The sequence below is a fragment of the Onychomys torridus genome, chromosome 15 (assembly GCF_903995425.1).
Source record: "Onychomys torridus chromosome 15, mOncTor1.1, whole genome shotgun sequence".
Lineage (NCBI taxonomy): Eukaryota > Metazoa > Chordata > Mammalia > Rodentia > Cricetidae > Onychomys > Onychomys torridus.
The window spans coordinates 2,145,829-2,168,086 of record NC_050457.1 but is presented as its reverse complement, the minus strand read 5'-3'; the positions used below and the strand labels follow the sequence as shown (position 1 = coordinate 2,168,086).

General features: G+C 39.7%; 1 protein-coding gene across 2 annotated transcripts in view; it reads right to left on the bottom strand.

Moving 5' to 3' along the window:
• Mctp1 (multiple C2 and transmembrane domain containing 1) overlaps positions 1 to 22,258 on the bottom strand; it is a 583,339-nt gene that overhangs the window by 95,788 nt on the left and 465,293 nt on the right. The gene's annotated exons all lie outside the window — the stretch shown is intronic.

Here is a 22,258-nt window from a genome sequence, read left to right as displayed (position 1 = left end):
GACCTCAATACTAAGGAGCTGTGTAACCTTTCTATAGCTTCCATATCATGTATCTTAATTTCTTCCTCTGTAAAATGGGGACAACAAGTTTTGAGAACTGCAAAACTAACACAGTGCTCAGGATGTGGGCAAATACATATTGCTCTGTCCATGCAAGTGATGCTCAGAAAGTTTATTAATTATTGACTGGAAATCATAACACCATCTGCCTACTAAGATTTAGTTGAGCAGTAGCATAAGTGGGAATTTCAGTCATCTGCTCAGAGATGCATTTCATAGACCAGGAGAGTTAGGGGAAGGGTTATAAGGACACTAATGTAAACAGCAGTGCTACCCAAGGCCTTCTTAGTAAATATCAGTCCAGGGTATGGGCCTATTCATAGGCAGAGAGAACATTTCCTGTGAGGCACAGAACTTGGGCTCTGGGTCTGGAGCAGTGACTTTGCTTCTCTGTTTTCATATGTAAAAAGAGTCTTATAAATGCAATCACGTCTAACATCTCTGTTCTAAAATGTGAGATGATTTTATGGGATTACTGTACCACTTCAGTGGATGACCACAAGGAAATAGTGTGTTCTAGAAACCACGTGCTCCACTGCAGGTATGAACTCACAGTGGTTTCAACAGCATTCACAAAATGTGGATAAGCACAGGCTAGACCAAATCTCAGCAAGGAAAGGGGAGTTGGGCATGGAATCCCACTCCTGGCTGTGGAGTATTGGCAACTGTTGGCTGCTGGGAGAGGGAGAGCTGGTTTGCTCTAGGAGCGCAACTCCTGGCAAGTTAGCCCCTCTCCAGGGGAAGGACACACTGGGAAGCAGAAACTAGTTTTGAAGTGTTTTCCTTTTTTTCAGAATATGAAGTTAGGTGAATGTCCCTATGGTTCTGGGAAGAGTTGGAGGAGAGAGGGTAAATATGATCAAAACACTCTTTATGGTACCCTCAGGAAACTATCAAAAATTTAAAAAATATTTGAGAATGTGTATTTTACTAGATTTCTGATATTTGTGGACTCAGATGGACACCAATATACATATATATAATTATTTAGTATTCCACAGGGCAACAATAGGTTCAACTTCCAGAATAAGAACCATACTTCAATGCATGAAGCAGGAGATTTTTTTATTTCCAACAGAAATGTAGAAAGATTTCTAGAAAAAAAATCTTCCCATTCAATTTCTGAAATTTATATAATGTGTACAAAGATCATGTGACATATAATTGATGTTTAAGATTATTAAATGTGCTTTTGTAAAGACAACTCTTTCAGGAAATGAATTGAGATAAACTTGATAGTCAACCACTACATGTAAAGGGGGGAATTACTTTTTATTAGAGCCTGTATAAATTCTTGATACAATTATTGCAACTTTTGGGTAGTCACGAGAATGCAAGCTCCTGGAGAATGGATGCTTCCTTTCTGTTCACTGCTTTATACCTGGAGCTTAGAACATGGCTGTGGGAGAGTAAGGACTCAGTGGCTAAACATTTACTCCCAATGAAAGTAAATGGACCCAAGACCATGCCAAATTATTTAGCAGCTTAACTATTTGTGTTAATAAAAGCACTATAGAACCATTGCCAGAAACTAGCTGACTTGAGAAAATACTCCCGGAATTATGAAGTGGGATACTTCTAAAATTTTCTGTTTGATAAGTATGCCCTTTAGCGCTTCCCCAGAGAGGACTTTCTTCCCTTCTGCTGTACTGTTGTGCTGTCATGGGAACCCACTCTTTCTTTCCCTCTGGACCTTCTCAGATGCCTGCATTTTCAGAGAGCATTCATGAGTCAGTATTGGTGGCACATGCCTTTAACCCCAGCACTCAGAGAGCATTCACTCCCTTTGGTGGGTTCTGCTCACATGGATGGGATTCAGATGATTTCATTGCTAAATATGATCCAGTGGGATAATGTCAACCTGTTGAGGAGAGATATTCTGTTTTGTAATGTCTGATCATTGATGTTAGAGTGACTGTATTGCTTTAAGCATCTTTCAACACCATGGTAGTCTTTCAACATCACCAATTGCTTCAAGCATTGGCAATAAGATGCACTTCTTTGTGCATATTTTTCAAAAGTAAACATCATTCTCTTCTCATACCCCAATTAACTCATTACTGGTGCTCTTGAAATACAGCACTCAAAACCAACACAGCATTTCCCATATATTTCTATGGTATTAAAAGTGCCTCATGTACACAGTTACCAGAGCATGGGTCAGGGGAAGAGAGAGAAAAGAGAAATCAAGGAGGAAATTATATTTGCTTTAGAGATGCTTACAATGGAAGGATGATCTTCTTTCTTACTGTCTGTGCATTAGGAAGCTACTCCTGTGGAAGCAGCTTCCATGTTTTAAAAGAAAGCAACTTGCCGGGTGGTGGTGGTGCACGCCTTTAATCCCAGCACTTGGGAAGCAGAGCCAGGCAGATCTCTGTGAGTTCGAGGCCAGCCTGGGCTACAAAGCAAGATCCAGGAAAGGCACAAAGCTACACAGAGAAACCCTGTAGTGGATAGCCATCCCAGCACTGGCCTGGAAGTTCCAACCCCCATTGAGGCTTCGGTAATGGTCACGCCCACAAGGCAGGGCAGAGGAGGAAGCAGAAGACCAAGGATCAGGAGGAGGTCTCTCTGTTGGTTCCGGGACCCTGGACGCTGGAGGTAGACCGAGCAGAGTTCTCCAGAGAACACCGCTGGACTGCGCTATACCTTTGCCAGACCCTGCAACCTACCCTTTCATTTGTAAGTTAGTCCACAAAATAAACCTCCCTTTTAACTACGTGGAGTGGCCTTAATAATTTCATCAATAAAACCCTGTCCCAAAAAAACAAAACAAAAAAAAACAAAAAGCATCTTTAAAAGGAAGAAAATGATAGAACTTTGTATGATAAAAAAACATTAAATTTTTCTTTTTCAACACTTAAATCACATAAAAATCTCAAAAAAGTATTTAACATAGCTTAATAATAACAACAGTTTTAAATTTTTTACCATGTGTTCAGAAGTAGGAAAAAAATGCTTTCTGAACTCAGGTTGCTAAGAATCACTAAGAAAAAGCAGTGACTCAACTAGAGTGTTACAGGAGATTCCAGCTCTTGCTAGTTGGTGAAGATCGTCTAGGAAAAGGGCCCAGGGTGATGGAATTCTTTTTAGCTCATTCTTTCTACATTAGACCTCCCTCCATCCTCCCTTGGCCCACTGTACAGGCTGAGACACTTTTCCTTTCTAAAAAAGCCTGAGATTATACAGATGGCCAGGCTTCCAATGTCCCAGTGAGGTAGTAGGAGAAAGAAGGATCCTGGGAAAATGCAAAGCCAAAGTCCTTGGTTCTGACTATACTTTTTCATGGATTTGGGAGTAGACAAAAGCAATGCAGTAATGAGATGAAAGAAGAAATTAAGGAATGAAAATACATCCCCAACACACACACACACACACACACACACACACACACACACACACACACTACAAATATAAACCATAAGGTGTTGCATGTGCCCTGATTTCACTCTAGAAATGTCTTGTCCTGTACAGAACATAGAAAGAGGACAAAAAAAAAATCCTAGAATGTTTCAATATTACATTAGGCTAAAAGGAATTTATGCAGTATTTAATTTTATTCAATTCCATCACCTTGGAATACTTTTCCTATTCTCTTCCTCCATCACCCAGTCTGTAGCTTTTCCTTTTCATGCCTGGATCCTAGAATCTACTTTTTAATTTGGGCTTTTGGCATTTGACTTTCTTAGAATCCACCCCTTCATTTACACATAAAACAACTAACCCTACATTAGCTGTCCTTTCTCATTAGAGAATAAAAATGCTTCAAGTATTTGATTTTCTTTTTAAACTCTAAGATAGATGTTGTGATTTATAACTAGAATTCTGCAGCAGAAAGTCTAAGTGAGATGCTAGTTAAAATGGTACCAGTACTTATGCTCTCCACTGGTAGAAAGGACACTAAATCCCGGCATGGTGGGCCATGCCTGCAATCCTCACACTTGGAAGGTTGAGGCAGGAGGGTCAGGAATTGAAGGTCATCCTCAAGCTACATAGCAAGTTTCAGGCTAGCCTGAATTACATGAGAACCTACCTCAAAAAAGTTAACAGACCAACAAATTAAGAATTCTGTGCATTACCCTGAATGTTGAAAGTGTGCTAGAAGGTCTCTTCTAACTGGCCGTGTATTGCTAGCTATGATTAGCACACTCCTCAAGGAGCTGTAGTAGTAGATGGAATGGAAAGAGCATAGGTATCCCCATCAGACTCAAAGGCATCCAAGATCCCTAGTCTCTATCTAGCTCTACAGCCTTAGAAAGGTGTTGGATTCCTCTAAGTTTTCTCATCTGAAAAGTAGAAATTATACTATTTACTTTGCAGATTTGAAAAGGAAATAGTCTAAGGCTTGGCACCTAAAGGTGCTCAGCAAGCAGAACATATTGGCTCTTATTACATCAATTTTTGGTCCTTCTTGCAACTTGCCATCTTTCCTATACCTCCCATAGTTAATTATGGCTTCAAGAGTAAGAGCCATGAAGAAGCCATGGAAGTGACATTATGGGTAACATTTTTAGTGCTTTTACATTTAATTTGTGGTGATCACGTGCAGTAATGTTCCTAATTTGTTCTATCTCCTTGTACCCATGACTTCTGCAATACCCTTTCACACTAAGACTTGGATATAGCATATTATGTCCTATGATTCAGAACAGAGTATCAAAATAGAAGCCTAAAAGATCACATTATCATTACCTTCATCACCTCAGCTGAAAAATCAGCCAGCCTGGAGAAGCAGAACTACTCACGGAACAGGAGCTAACTGAAGATGCCTGAGTGTATGCAGTTGAGTACTGAAGAAGTGCCCAACTGTACCTATGTTGACTTCCAGATGTTGCCTTGATAACTTGTAGCTGCTTCAAGTTTGGAATTCTGGTGCCATGTATGAACAGTAAAAACGAACTGATATGTAAGTCATCCCTCTCCAAGAAGACAATGTATTATAGCAGAATGGGACATTCAACAGAAGCCCAAAGAAGCAGCTTTAGTTCCTTTTCTGACATTTTGGCACTACAGGATCTTGAACAAGTTTGTTACTGTCTCTCAGCTCATAATGACCTATTTCATAAGACAGCTGTGGGGAGCAAATGAAGCAATCTATATGTGTATTGTTAGATGGTTGACCTTGATTGTCAACTTGACATGATTCAGAGTCATCCAGAAGATAAGCTTATGGGTGTGGCTGTGAGGGAATTTCAGCGGTTTCTATGAGGTAAGGAAACTCACCCTGAATGTGGGGGACACTCTCCTGTAGATGGAAGCTTTTCCGGTCCCACTTGGCACCACGGTCCCACAGCTGCTTATAAAATAATCACTCAGAGGCTTAATATTAATTACAAATTGTATGGCCTATAGCTCTGACACATTATTAACTAGCTCTTATAACTTAATTCAACCAATTCCTATTATTCTATCTTGCCACATGGCTTCATGGCTTACTGTTACTTTCACATTTTGCTTCTCCTGGTGGCAGCTCTTGACCTTTTTCTTCTTCTGTCTCTTCAGTTTGAATGTACTTGAATGTAATATTGTTCTGCCTTGACATTGGCCAAACAGCTTTATTTATCAACCAATCAGAGCACCACATATTCACAGCACACAGAAAGACATCCCACAGCACTCTCTCCCCTGGGCTGGGACCCTGCCCTGAATCAGGAGAAAGCCCATAGGGCACCAGCATCATTTCTCTCTGTATCCAGACGGCAGACACAGTGTGACCACCTACTGCCAGGCACTCCTCATTACAAATGAAAAGCTGTCCCTTTAGACTGTGAGCTAAAGCAAATTCTTACCATAGAGTTGCTTTTTGTCCGGTATCTTGTCAGAACAAGAAAATCACTTAGTGCAGTGTGTACAGGAGCCTCATGACTAAGCACTGTATGAAGGCAAGCACTATCGGCTGAATCTGCTTAGTGCTTCCCTTAACTCATTCCTGATAACCAGACTAAATAAGGAAAAGACACCCTCACCAGTGTGGACAGGCATCAGTCACTACATTCAGGACTTCAATTGTTAAAAAGGAAATTGATCTCTATTCCTCCTCCTCAGTGTGTGTGTGTGTGTGTGTGTGTGTGTGTGTGTGTGTGCGCGCGCGCGCACGTGCATTCATAGAAAACAAGTAAATTGTTCATGGAAAAAATACATGGACCACAAAAACAATTCCCAAGAGTGGCCACGATGACTGCTAAGGGGTGACTGATTGAGGAAGATGGGTAGTGTTCCTTGGAGGGTGTGTGCTGTGTGGTGTTGTTTATTAAGGGAATTGGGGAATCTCTATGAAACAGATATATTGCAGTTCAAAATTTTACTAGCAATTTTAACAAGAAAAATCTAGATTTTTACAGACACTTGAATTTTTTATAGTAAATCACGTAGCATACATTGCACATTTTGTGAACTATAGAGAAAAAAAACAAATAGGTTTTAAATATTTTTATTTGTGTGTGTGTGTGTGTGTGTGTGTGTGTGTGTGTGTGTGTGTGTGAATGTGTGAAGGTTAGAGGACAACTTGGAGGAAATGGTTGTCTCCTACCATGAGGATTCTGGGGATGAAAATTGGTACATCAGGCCTGGCAGCAAGCTCCTTTACCTGATGAGCCATCTTGCTAGCCCAAAAGTTTTAACACTTTTTTTTTTTATAAGAGAGACCTTGGTTTGCTCTAACAGTTTTATGAATATCAACTTATGTCCATAAAGCATTTCCATTTGTAAATTCAAGTGTCCTTTATCTGAATCATGGTTTCCAGCCTACAGTATTAGTATGACCATCACAAAGTATGCCCTCCAGTTTCGATTTGGGCCAGATTCTAGAAGCATTCTAAACCTTAATCATAAATATTCATAATGGATTTTTAATTCTTAATTTATTGAAAGAAAACAATGTAATTTGTCCTAACAGGTATGTCATATGATGTTGTGCAGAGTGAACCTTTAGAGAGTTGCCATGAGTTTTTAAATCAGAAAAACTTTTACACAAATGGCAAGCATGCTCAGGCCTTTGAGGTCTTACAAAAGGCACTCTGACTCCTGATCCAGCACTCTCCCACAGAGAGTTCTGTGGCATGCCTGGGGCTTTGAGGACGTCCAGCACCATCCCTTCTCCCCGCTTTGCTCGGGGAGAACTACCTTCGCATCAGCACCAAGAAAGAGAATGGCAGTTCTTAGGTGTTGTGGCAAAGGTTTGGTAAGGCAAACAGGTCAAGAACTAATGGTGAAGATGAGGTGTCTGAGGCAGGTTTCACTCCCCACTTTCCTTCCTCTCTCCTATGGCTCTGAATAATCAAAAGTTGGCCAGTCACAATGTTCCTATTAAATGGGTCTTCGTCTGTCCAAAATGTTTAGAGAAGGTTAGCAAGGTGGCTGCAATGGCAGAGACTGAATGAGCCAATTACGTTTTACAGACAAAAAAGACCCACTTTTCTACACAAAGATTAAACAGAGAAGTTCTGTTCTACTGAAACCCTAGCTGAAGTCATGGTAAAGCATCACCCTTACATTAAACAAGGCCAATTATATCAAGTCAAGTGAATGATTCAGAATATTAAGATTTTATAGCAACACCATTTCTACAGAGGGCCTGACATCCTGATTTTTATTTCTTTGAGCTTGAGAGTTTTGAGAGTCCCAGACAGGACCCAGCCATTCCCACCATGCTACCAATTGATTCCTGCATTGAAGTGCAGTGGAAGATATGTGCCTTCAGTGATCACTCAGTACCACACACGACAGCACCCCTGAGAGAACCCACTTCAAAAAAAATCATTTAAGTTGGAATATTGAATACCCTATTCTTTTGCAAACTATAGTATGCTTTAAAAAGAAATCTCATCCAAAATGATTAACACTTCCTACTGTTCGGGAAGAAAGCCTGCCCTTTCAGCCTAACAGCTGTGGATCATTTGCTCTCCAGTGATGAGATGTGTTTGATGAGTATTTTTCTTTCTAATTAAGAGATGAGATTCTCTATTTGACTATCTCTTCAGAAAAAGTGAGGAAAATAATTCTGCCTATATGGAAAAGCCATCTCCTACAAAACAATTAATTATTCCAGGTTCCTTCTAGAAAATCCTTTCCTTCCCTAATTTTAATTCATTTCCCCCTGAACTTACCGCACATTTCCAGTCTAGTTTTACAGTATTAACCCATTTTTACCCAATCTTCATCTTATAATGTTTTCCTGTTTGCCTTATCACTCAAAACTGTCTATTTCAGGTAAAACAGAGGGCAGAATATGGAATTTGCAAAACGCCTATATGCTTGTAAGAGTTAACCTGGAACAACTCTTTTGGTTTTAACAGAGAACTGTTGGCATGAGAATATTCCCTAGTGTGAGAGAGTCCTCAGGAAAGATGAATAGTAGACTGTATTTTTTAGGCAATGATTAAATAAAAAACTTCAATTTTCTTAGCCATATATTTAAATAGACTTTTAAAATTGATCATGAGAATGAATTATTAAAAGGAAACTTTTGCCTCTACCAGCAGAACTGGACTTAAACATGGAAGCTTTCAGCATGGATGTAAAGTCCTAAAATACTTCACTTTTATTCTTAAAATGATTTTTAAGAGATGTGCAAGATGGTAAAGTTCCTGGTTTAGAAGTTTGCTTGCAGAGTGTAGCAATTAGCTGGAAAGGGCACTGTTTGTGAGTTGGTACATCAGTTGCCTCCTTCAGCTCCTGTGACAAGAAAAGAGGAAAGGAAGGAAGGAGATCGCCTTTCAAAACTGAGGTCTCCTGTTTGGCTGTGGATCTCTGCATCTGCCTTCATCAGTCATTGGAGAAAAGTTTTGTGGTGAGAGTTAGGGTACTCACTGGTCTGATCACTGGAGCAAGCCAGTTCAGTTCAGGTACCCTTTCCAGTATTTCTAGTAGTCCAAGCTGGGGTCATCTTTGGGGATTCCTGGCAACTTCCTTAGCACCGGGTTTCTCTCTATCCCCATTATGTCTCCCTCCATCATGATATCTCTCTCATTGCTTTCCCACTCCATCCTGTTCCAGCTCAACCATCCCATTCCCTTATGTTTTCATCCCTCATCCCCTACCCTCCATTACCCACCCCTCACCTCCAGTTCACTGAAGGCAGAGCTCCAGGACTCCAGTTGGAGAGAGAGAGGAGGGATTCTATGAGCAAGTGTATCAGGATCATGGTGGGGAAACCTGCAGAGAAGACCAAACCAAACTAGAGAGAACTCATGAAAGTTGGATCAATGGCTGTGGAGCCTGCATGGCAAGACAGTTGTGTAGTTGATCTGCTTGGGAAGCCCCCTGCAGTAGGATCAGAATCCATCCCTGGTGTATGAGTGGGCTTTTTGGAGCTCACTACCTATGATGGGACACCTCGTGTGGCCTTGAGGCAGGGAGACAGGCTAAACAACAACAACTTAGGTCTCTGCACAATGCTTTCTTTTTTTTTTTTTTAAAAAAAAGTTTATTTATTATGTACACAGTGTTCTGCCTACATGCCAGAAGAGGGAGCCAGATCTCATTACAGATGGTTGTGAGCCACCATGTGCTTGCTGGGAATTGAACTCAGGTCCTCAGGTAGAACAGTCAGTGCTCTTAACCACTGAGCCATCTCTCCAACCATGGCCAGGGCATCTTTAAAAACATGTAGAGTGATTTTGGTTGCCAATGAGTAGAGTAGCAAAGGGAGCTAGTGCACCAGTGTTTAGTAGGTGGGGCAGTCCTGTGGATCACTGGAAAATGGTGGGAGATTCCTACCCACTGAAGAATTTCCTGCCTAAAATGCTGATGGAGGAACATTGACAGTCATTGTGGCAAAGTATCTCTTATAATTAACATAGAAATGTACACAGTGTGTGTGTGTGTGTGAACCTGGAACTCATAGTTAATGATGGCTTCCAGAGTAAGAGTTATGTGAAGATGCCATAGGAGGAGAGGCTAAATGGGCACTAATTTTTTTTTATTTTTAATCTGTGGTGACCATGTGTAGTAATGTCTTCACACTGATTCAGTTCCAAGATGATGGTATGACTGTGACTTCAGATTAAAGGACTGGGAGTGAGTCAGTAGTGGAGGAAAACTGCGCCCGCTCATATGCATCTGCATAAAGTGTTCTCTTTACCTACAGTGTTTAGTTATGAAAATGCTCAGAGAAGAACCAGAGGGAAGACCCAAGGCTCAGTTACTCTCTTTTGAGTTAAGTCTAGCCCCACCACTTCACCAGAGTCTTCTATCACTCCTTCTAGGAAATGGGTAGTTTCATCTTAAGTGGCCAGATTGAGACACATTTGTTCAGGTTTTTTATTTCCTGTTGGCTCCACTGGAGCCTCCCACCCTGCTGCCTCCATCTACCAAGGAGACAACACAGGCAAAGGGCACCTGGCTACTACTGCCAGAACCACAGCCTCTCTGGGGTGGCCTGGAGGCATGATGCACTGCTCTTTAGAAGAGAAGCTTTGCTTCCGTCGGGTAGTTCTGTGACTTACTCGAGTAGTAACTGGAGAAGGGTGATTACAGCAGACCTATAGCATCTTCTCCACTATGCTTTGCTGCTTCCTGTGAACATAGAGGACCTCCATTCTGAAAAGAACCCCATGTTGAAGTGCATCCTTATTATCACCATTAGGAAGAGAACTGATTCATTTTCCACTAGTTTTGTCCTGACATCTGACTGAGAGGCTTCTGTTGTTTTGGATGGCATGGATATTTTATGCATTTGGAGAAAACCCTAAAGTGCCCTGTCTACAATATAATTCCTAATACTAGACCAAATGTGTCAGAAAAGTCAACTTTCGCAGCTCTATTGATGAAACTGAGTATATGACTATGAGTAGAAAATGAAGAGGCAAACTGACTTGCTGGTAAGCTCAGATTAAAATGTACTTATGGTAATTTGACTTGTTTTTCTGAATAGTGGTAGAAAAACAATAGTTGTTTAGATTTACTTTTAATGTTTAGATACATGTGTCAGAAAACTGCAGTTCCTGATTTTGTGAAATTGAGCACTGAGCCTTTGACACTGCTATCTAAAACTTTAAGTCCACACTCTACATATTCATGATTTTTCAAAACTGTAGCCTGACTCTGTCTATTAAAGAGGCAAGCATGACAGTTGCATAGAACTCATCTGAAGACTAGAACATACAAACCATAGAAACAACATCTGAGGACTTTTCACAGCAAAGGGACCAAGGCAACCTCAGAGACAGTGCTGTCAACTAATGGGAACCTAGTCACACAGCTTCCTGGATGGAGACGCTGTACCAACAGAAGCTGCCTGCACAAGACTTGGGGTGGGGTGGTTCTTATTTAGACTTTTTTCTTTTCAGCTTGCAAGTTAGACTGATACTTTGTGTCATTTTAATAAAAGTCAGAGATAAAAAGCTCTGGATTTCTTTTGAGAATGCCAACAACTCCAAAAGGAAAGCCCACGTACACCCAATTTGACATCCTATCAATCACACGTCCATAACCAACAGGGGTGGGAGTTTAGGGTTAACCATAGTACCATGTAGTGATGAAGGTGACAAACACTTGGTTCTTGGAGGTGCCTTTCATGATGATTAACCCTTCAGCTACTGGTTTTAAGGTTTGCCACAGCATCAAACACAGTTGTTTTCATCTTTGTTAGTCATAGAAATGTGGCACTCAAAACTAGGCCGCAGGAAAATTATTCTTTGGTAACCCAGATAACACATGCACATTGTTTCAAATGATCAAATGTGGATAACTAAGAAGGTATGCACTTATTTCACCCCTGGGGGGTTATAGTATCAAGTCACAGTCACTCCAAACACTAAAACAAATTGAGAATCAATGTTAAACCACTTTTGGCTTTGCTTAAGAATAGTTACATCTGGTACATCTATAATATTCTTCATCCATGCTTTTGAGACACTCGTGGATCCAGGAGCTATGGCGTATCACAGAGGTTAGTCTCCTTAAGTGTTTCCTGACTCTGTATTTGGTGTAGTTGAGTATTTTTTCAGTTGTTCCTTTGTACCTCCAATGCCAGGGAAACTGTCATTTTCATCTTCGTGGTATTCAAGTCATTAAATCATGTTCCTAGAGCACATCTTACATTGTAAGTTCTTAACCTACTAGCAAATAAAGTGATCGTCTTAAATGTGAGCATGGATTTAAGGATAATCTCCAACTACTTTACCAGCTCTCTGTTTCCAGAGTTTCGGCAGTGCTATCAAGATTCCTAGAACTCAATTACACAATTATCTTTTAAGGTTTTAAAGAAATGAATCTGTTAGCATCACCGTTTGTGAAGCAGGTTGTTGGTCAATTCCCCTTCTTGTGTATGTAAATGCTGTGTCTAGGTACGTACATTCTACACCAATGTTTGCTGATGTACAAAATGTTCAATCTATCCTAAGCTCAAAATTTGGCTTTAAACCTTTCTCCGTCATGAACAGGTACAATATTTAAGGCAACAGCTGGCACTTCAGTTGCTCATGGGAGGAAACTCCCTCTGTTCTCTAGATGATGCCAAGAAATAGGATACTGCACTATCTAATGAGCCAAATGTGTGTTTCCAAAGTCTGTGATACACTTCACTTTAAAAATTAGACCTGTACTCTTCATGTCCTCATTTCTAACTCACTGAGCAGGAATGCTTCTACAATAGCAGACAATCACTGTAGGGCTGCCTTCCAGGAGCTGCTTGCAAAGGAGAGCACCCTGCCAAGTTTTGCAATGCTCAGTACCATTCTGACTCATTTCCACTCAAATTATTTCACTCAGATTTATTCAGCTTATCATGACTATCTTTCCTAGGCTTATTTCTGTTCTCTCTTTTTAATCCTTCATGATATAACTTGCAGTTATTGTTGGTTATTCGTTGTCCATATTTAATGTCTTCATTTCACTCTTAAAATTGTGCAGCCAAAGTCAGAAAAATGTTTTTAAATTCTCAAACTCTCAAATAGATTTAAGACCTAATAATATCATATATTTCAGCTATCTCTCCAGCTTCTAAAGCTTCATCTCCCATTCTGTCTTCTAATTTTCTAATTTTCTCCTTCAGTGGTCTCATTCCCCCAATCCCTCTGTTCTGGAAAAACTTCAAGAGTTATGTTTAGCAGCTCTAGCTATGTCTGAACATATCTCTTTGCAATTCAAATAATCATCTTCAGCTGACTTTAACAGGCTTCTTTACTCCATTCCATCTTTTCCCCTTGCTGCGTAATGTTTACTGATGGATCTTTCTCCCATTGCTTAACAGGTCTTAGTGGTCTTGTTACTGCATGGGAAGCCTGAAGATGTGAACACTCTGAACACATCTCTCTTGGCTATTTTCCACACCTCCAGACATTTTCTTAAATTCAATGGTGCTTGTGTTTCAGTGGTAACAGAAGTCATCAGAGAACACTAGTTTAGACAGCAAGCAAGCTGAACTCCAACTGTTCAAACAGCCTGACTTTTACAGTGAAAGGAAAGGCCCACAGCCAAGACCACTGAGATGAGCAGGTATTTTTAGTTCACTTGCAGGCCAGCTCTAATGTAATTCTGAAATGTTTTCTTCAAACCCAACCCGACTTCTCCAGGGCTGTCCAAATCTGTTTTCTTTTAGAGCAAGTACAAATTCTTGGAGCAAAGGCATCGTGTGTGTCATTTGCGGTGCCTCTGCATGGCTATGGTGTTGATGCCCATGGCTCAAATTAGTCCGCCAAACAGATGAGAGCATTGTAATTAGCTCTTGTCAAACTGTTAGAAATACAAAAATGATTTCCAGTGTAATAAAACTTATAAAGAAGAAAAACCATTCCTATCATTTTCAGCCAAGATAGTTCCTGTAATGGCTTATAGCTTAGCGTTGAACAGTTCTAAAAGAAGGCCACTGCATTCTTGGAAAAGGTTTCACTTCGCTGACATTAGGATGAGACATGTAATATCTTTCAGGCATTTCTTTTGTTGTAGTAGATTGCCTGTAAAATCTCATTCCTGTAAATGACCTGCCAGGATTGGACATACTCTTTGGGGCCATACATTGCAGATATACGACTCTCAACCAACATTCATACTTCTCTGACTATTTTGTCAGTACAAAATTTTTCAGGCTTTTACAATTAGTGTATTACTATGATGAACTTTATTGAGTAATTAAAATTACAGTGTATTTAAAAAGAGAGAGTACTGAGCAATATTATTCATATGGGGCATCTTGGTACCAAGCTATTGTTTGATGATCATTAGTATCTTGCTGGTGATTTACTCTGGATATACACTATCTGAACAGTGACTCAATAGACAGTTCTGAATGATCTTTAATCATAAGGAGTTCCAGCACACTGGAACTCAGCATCCTATCAAGGGAAAATAGAGGCTAGTAATGCATAGGTGGCTATTTTACAACATGAGTTTAAGTATTAACCAGGAGGTCATATAACATGAACCTGTTAGGTTATAGCCAAAAATGTTATCCCCTTCCCTGTGCCCCTAGACTACCTGGAGATATGATAGTGTTTACTTGTAGGAATAAATAGGGGGCATAAACAAGTCTACATTTCAAATTCATAAACTATTGTATTCAAAAATTACTATATGTGGATGATGGAATTAAAACCTCTAGAAGAAAACACACTGGACTGGGGGCAGGAAAGAATTTAGATACATATCATCAAAGCAATTTCTCTGTCTTTGTTCTCTCCCCTCTCCTCTCTTCTCCTTATTCTCACTCTCTCATATGTATGTGTACATAAAAATATCATATGTCTATCTCATATATACATATATAATTTAAACATGTTACCAAAGAGAGTATATGCATAATCACATGAAAATATGTTCAGCATCATTAATTGACAAAGAAATGCAAACTGAAGCACACAGATACTATTCCCAGCCATTAATTTGGCTATAAGCAAACAAAAATTACAAAATATATGGTGAAGCTATGGGAAAACTAGCACCCCATATCTAGTTGATAGAGATGTATAATAGTGAGCTACTGTGGAAAATTTTTGGTAATTTCTTTTTTAAAAATACATCTATTTACTTTACATCCTGGCTGAAGTTTCCCCTCCCTCCTCTCCTGCTAGTCTTTCCCCTGCTCCCCACTTCCTCTGCTCCTCCTCTGTTTCTGCTCAGGAAAGGGCAGGTGTCCCATGAGTATTAACAAAGCACGGCATATGAAGATTCAGCAAGACTAAGCACCTCCCTGTGTAATAAGGCTGGGCAAGGTGATCCAGTATGAGGAGTAAGGTCAGTAAGAGGGTTGGAGTCAGCCATTGTTCCTCCTGTTCGGAGCCCCACAAGAGACCAAGCTACACAACTGTAACATAAATGCAGAGTGGCTAGGTTCAGTCCCATGCAGGCTCCCTGGTTGTCAGTTCAGTCTCTGTGAGCCCCTGTGAGCCCTCAATGGTAATTTCTTTAAAAAGCACATGTAAATTTACCAGATTAACCAAAAATTCCACTCCTGTGTATCTGTCCCCCAAACCTGAACACCTTAGGCCTTGAACTTGCCCATAAATGTTCAAAGGAGCATGATTCATTACTGTTTCCAAACAGAAACAGTGAAAATGATTATCATGGTGAATGGGTAGTGAAAAATGTGCAGACTACACCCAATACACTATATCCATGATTACAGCGGAGAATATATACTAGCGCCTTAAATGTCATAGACCCAGAAATAAATGCTAAGTAAAAGAAGTCAGATAAAAAAAAAAACCCATATGATCCATTTGTTCAAAATGTGCAGAGAAGGCAAATTGCTGGAGAGAAAAACAGAAGAGTGGTTACTGGGCATTGGGAGCAGAGGGTAACCATAATCAGGCATGGGGTAGCTTTTTGATGTGATAAGTTTAATCATATATTTTTATTTTACATATATGAGTGTTTTCGTCTGTGTGTGTGTGTGTGTGTGTGTGTGTGTGTGTGTGTGTGTGTGTGTATGTACTGCATATGTGACTGGTACCCATGGGGCCAGAGAGGGCATTGGTTCCCTGGGACTGTTGTAGAGAGTTGTAAGCTAGCTATGAGAACTGGGAACTGAACCTAGATTTTCCAAAAGGGAAGCAAAAGCTCTTAACTGACAAGCCATCTCTGCAGTCCAGTGAAATGACAACTTTTCATCAAGCTAAATCCTAATACAAGTAATTAAGAGAAAGTAGGCTGAAGTACCAAATGGTCCCATTCTCAAAATGTCTAAAATGCTAGTGATGACACTATCCCTTCATGATGCTCTGGGGCAATGCTCTTCGTGTGAGTTCAGAGGAGTATCCAAGTGACTACTAACAAACAGTTAAAGCAAGTATCAATGCCAGCCACCCATTATAACCAGAAAAGCGGATGCTACAGGCAGATGAGGAAATGCAGCAAGACAAAGCTTCCTCCCTCCACAGAGACAGTTGTGTGACTGTGTCTACATAACCATGCAAAATTTGATCAACTTTGAAAAAACGAAACAGAGTTTCCACTCTCCCTGAAAGTGATGGCTGGAAATTTGAAACACCACTACCACAAAAACTGATGAGGAACAACTCAGCTTGAAATGTGAAGAGAATCAGAAAAAGAAAGAAAGATCATTTAGATGAACATCCTGAAAGAAAACAAGTCAAATAAAACAAAACAAAAGCAAATCTTGGCACCATGGAGTGGGCAGCAAGCCTGCAAGGTCACCTTCCCTGGCCAGAAGACAGCACTCCAGTGAATATGGTGGTGTTTTGATGTCTTCTTAAATGGTAATCATGCTGGGGACCATTTAATTTGAGTCTAGAATTGGGATTTCATTGCAATCCTGTGATCTCTATTACCAAGTCACCTGGAATACCACCCATCAGGAAATAAAACTGGCCCCCTATATCCACCCACAGATAGAGTGGAAAGACATGTTCGAGGGGATTTGTTTTATTTTTCTGGTCAGCAACAGTCAGCAACTCCCTTTGGTTGGTTGGCTTTATTTTTCTCAGTCTATTGCATCAAGAAAATAGAAATGAAAACCGCTGAACACAGCAGGGAGAGCGAAATAAATCTGAGAACAACTTCCACCCGTTTTTATGTGAGCACTTCCCAAACTCTAGGATAATCCTGCATTTTCCAATCCATTGCTTGTGGGTTCCCCCCACCCCCGCATACATACACACTAAATCTTAATACACATATCTGTGAGTTAACTAAATTACATCAAGCATAGAAAAGCAGGTGAGCCTGGCAGATTTCCCATCGTTTCTACGGCCATTTTCTTTATCAATTGCTGCAATCTACCGTGTCTCTGTGTTCCACCATCAGCTTACATGGAGCTATTCTGTCTCCAGGGGAGACAGGTGTGTCTTTGTCCTCCATTGACAATCCTGCCCGCCTTGAGCAGGCTTCTTGTTGTGGGAACCCTTCACGACTTGCATTCATGTCTATGCCTCTCAGAAAGATCTATCCTTCTGACCAGCATTCATCACGTTTCCCACTCTAACAAAGACAAAGACTCAGGGGCAACCAGATTCTGTGGTTGCTAGTGTGAAGTGGTGATATGTTTGTCCTCCAGTTCAGCTCAGTCAGGGGAGGCACAGAGAGATGTCTGGCTTTTTATTTTACAGTTCTGCTAGTATTTTATTAATCTAAAAGCACTTTACAGGAAAGTGTAAGTATGGCTTCCAATAGGAATGTTATACTTGGACTTGATACCAAGCTCACAGATTTGAGTGTGCAAGGAAAAACAACAGGCTGTCATGTTAAACCATAATTTGTAATCAGAACTTTAATCCCAAGGATTCTCACTAACATATTGCAAATGACAGCTTTTAAGTATCACAAGAATGTTGGCTCAAAACCTTGTCTTGACCTTGGCGTTCACTGAAATTAAAGAAAAGAAAATGAATCTTATCTAATTTGTTTTAGAAAAAGGTAGCTGACAGAAACAAGAAGGAAAAGCCTAAAGAAGACACTGGAGAAAGACACACTATAAATGAGGATGAGTGATGTTTTCTAGATTTACCTCATAAAGCAAGGATACTTCATTTTTTTTTCATATAGAAAATTTTCACCACTTCAGCCTATATAGGTATGTACAAATATGTTTACTAGGTGTGCATCTAAATATAATAATCTATATGAATATAAACTGTATGAATGTAAATTTATACTATAGCTGTATAGACCATTATTTAGTTGTTCTATAGGATGTACATATCCATAAATATTAAATAATTGTCCATGGGACACTTTCCTTCAATTGTAGAAAGGAAATATCCATTCAATTATGATAAAATCTTCATAAAATATTACTGATGATAGTTTGTCTCACTTTCAGGGAAATAATTTATAAAGGATTAGTATAAATCTTATTAATATATTTAAATAATTTTATTAATGTTAAATCCAAATAAGGTTTGAATAGGAAACTAAATTTGAATAATCTTAATGTTTATATTTTCATAAAGATTTTTATTTTATAGTTAGTGTTTATATGTGTCTATGTGAGTGTGTGCAAGGGACCAAGCCTTCCAGAGGGATTGGCTCTCCTAGAGCTAGTGTTAAAAGTAGTTATGAGCTGCCTGAGGTGGGTGCTGGAAACCAAACTCAGGTCCTCTACAAGAGCAGTATATGTTCTTCACCTCTTCACCCCAATTTAAATAAATCTTAATTAAAATTATTGTTATGGATAACTAATTATATCTACTTCTATGCTTGAATGGACAATTCAACTTTATTCCACTTACCAATTTTAGGTATACTTTTATTCTCATATTGCATATGGGAAAATGAGTTTAAGATGATGTTACAATAGCAATAATTCTAATTCCCTACTTCTAAGTATTAATTCCAAAAATAGGTGGTTTAAAAGAAACACCATTTTAAACAACATTTGTACTTTTTTTCCAGATTGCGTGGGAAGATACTAAGCATATATTATAAGGGTTGTTAAATTTAAAAGAACACTATTATGTGATTTAAGGGTATCATTTTATTAATTGGCTCTAAGAATTTCTCTTTCTACATTCAAAGACCTTGTTAAAGATAAAAGGTGTCAAAGTTAAGACATGGTCTTGTGAGAAGGATATTCATTGTTCTTTAAACATGTGAGCACTAGTAGATTGCCCATGCTCCAGGGGATGGCTCCACGCCCATGCACAAATTGGATTTAGTGGGTTATCAAAATGAGAAAAAGAAGATGTGAAATTGGGAGGAGGGTCACACTGGGAGGCATACAAGTAAGATGCAGGGGCAAATAGAAGGTAGGTAAGGTCATATTTCATTATATATATATATGAATGAAGTTCTCTAATCACAAAAAGCTATAATAAAAATATGGGTTATTGATAACTTGTCTGAAAACCTACAAGAGAGAAACCCTGCATCTTACTAAAAACTTTTATCTTCCCACATCCTCAAGACTCAGTGTGTTGGCACAACCAAAATGTTTCTGGACTACTCTACCAAAGTGGTGGAAACTTGTGACAGCATATTGTCCACTCACTTGCCTTTGACAGTTACAAACTACTTATCCCCTGATGCTCTACTGGTATAATGCTATTTCCAGGGGTATATTTAGTTCTTGCTTTGTTTCTTTGTCCTTTTCAGTCTTCTTTACACTGCCAGAGAGTGAAGTCAGTCTCGTATGCAACTGCCTCTAACCCCAAGTCTTTTTAACTTTTATTTTATACAGAAGCTCACTAAGTTTTCCAGGTTGGCCTCAATCTCAGGATCTTTCTGCCAAAACCTCTCTCCAATGTCATCAGATTATAGGTACAATGTCCAGTTCAATTTTTAAAGGCTTAAACTCTATTTCTTGGCAAATTCTGGTCATATGTGTCTGATTGGACTTGCAGCACAAGAAGGTTACCAGCAGTGTAGTGGCTGGCATCACACAACAGAAAAATCTGTTACTCACATCATTATTCTTGTATGGTATTTCTTCTTATATAATTATTCAACCAAAAATACATGCTAGCTACCACCCTTCTTAAGAACCATCATCAGCCTACAGTCTCTCGGGTTGACAGGCCTCTTTCAGATTTCCCTGATAAAATCCTGCTGCCCCTCCAGTGACTGTACCTGGTTCAGCTAGTCCTACCTCTGGCTCCTGCTAGGTAGACCATGGACCTAGGCCTGGTTAACAAGAGTATTGGTTCAAGGAAGGGCAAGTCAGAGCAAACCAGACTGAACTATGAGAATCTCTGTATCTCACTAACAGCAAGAAAAATAGAAGCCTATTGGGTGTTCAGTGTCATTTATGGAAATCCTGTCTAAAGCCAAAGCTTTTATAAAAAAAAAAAAAAGTCAGCCCAATAACTGAAGTTCTGGTGGAATCATTGGACCTTCAGAACCAGATAGGTATGAAATGTAATTTGGCCTTCCACAGGTACCTGCTATTTGTTGGTTGTTTTTGTTTACTCTAGCCCCACATTGGGCATCAAAATGTTGTTGGTTGTTTTATTACTCTTTCCAGGGGCCAGCCATCTAGCTACACAGCAAGCCATGGAGTAAGAGTAAGATTTATAGAAGTAAGAGAACAGGAAAAGCCCAGAGGCAAAAGGTAGATGAGATAATTAAAGTTAAGAAAAGCTGGCAAGAAACAAGACAAGTTAAGGCTGGGCAGTTATAAGTAAGAATAAGTCACCATGTGGGATTTATTTGGGAGCTGCTTAGCGGGATCCTCAAAAGAGTAATAAAACAAGCAACAACATTTTGGTGCCCAACATGGGGCTAAAGTAAAAAAAACAACCAACAACAGGTACCTATACTATAGATAGTAAAACGGCAATTTAAACATTTCCGTGTAATTCTTAGAGCTCTTGAAAAATACAAAGTTTACTAGCCACCTTTGTCTTAGACCAGACATACTGAGAATCTCTGACAGAGGAGTCCTGGAATCTGAATGTTTACTCTTTCCACTATTGTTTCCAGTGATCAGTTCATATGTGGGACCATTGTAAGCATGCACCAGACCTTTTCACTCTGTCTAACATCATCATCAGGGCAGGAGACTGTCAAAGCAATACCAACGGCACCACCCTTACCCCGTGTTTAAGAAAGGAAAGATGGTGGACTCAGTGACATATGCCTGTGATTCCATCTACTTGAGAGGCTGATGCAGCAGGATTGCAAGTTTGTGGCCAGCCTGTGCAAATTGGAAAGATCCTGTCTTAACAAAAATACAAAAGGACTGGAGATGTAGCTCTGTGATAGACATTTGTCCCAAATCTGTAAGCCCTGGGTTCAAGCTCCAGAACCACAATTTTAAAAAAAAGTGAGAGTGGGAGGGGGATACTTTAATTATGTATGAAAGACTTCAATACACAAAGTCTACTTCCTCCCTTTTTAATAACTCCTGGCACATTAAGACTGCCTCCAAATTGTGTGTGCATTCTAGGAAGCATTGGGATGCCTTTCCTAGTACCCGTCTGATGTAGGACCAGTCAGTATAATGACTTGATAAAATTGAATTTTTGAAGGAACATTCAAGTTCTTCTTCCCAAATTCAATCTTCTAATTATCTTAGAGCACTCACGTAAAGCACACTGCTGTAACTGAGTCTACATGTTACACATTAGAATTTGGGGAAAGTGGTTATCTTTCAGACAACATGTCTGACTTCTTTCCTTGATTAAAAAGTGGGTAGTGATGATGCCCTAAGGTTGCCTTGCTAGATTCTGCCCTAGGAAGCCGCTGGGGCTGTGGGTGAACTACACAGGCCTGCTGATGGTGCTGGAAAGGGTGACAACCTTGGCTGAGTGCTCACAATGGTCTCCTGTTGGAGCTGATCACTGGAAACATTAAGGAAATAAGTCAACAGAGTCCTGTGAATACACTGAGTGAGGTCAGGCTTCCCAACCTCAATTTGTTATGTAGGCATCTTTCTCTAGTTTCATGAAGTATGAGAATCTACTTCAAGTTCACTATCCTATGTTTGCGGCTGGCTCCCAGGATGCTTCTCACAAAGAGACAATTATTCAGATTAAATTTTTATAACAACAAAAACCTTCAGAAAGATGCCCTGCTATCAGGTCTACATAAGGGTATGCTTTAGTCCTGATAGGATGCTTATCTAGGTAAATTGTTGTTTAATTTTTTTACTATAGTGTGTGTGTGTGTGTGTGTGTGTGTGTGTGTGTGTGTGTGTGTGTATGTGTGTAGGTTAAAGGAAAATTTGCATAAGTTATTTTTTTCTTTATACCATGTATGTCTGATGTAGGTCTGCTGGTTTGGGGATTGAACTTAGGTCAATCAGTTTGGCAAAAGGTGCACTTACCCACTGAACTGGAGCCTCATCTAGAAGATTCTAAGACTA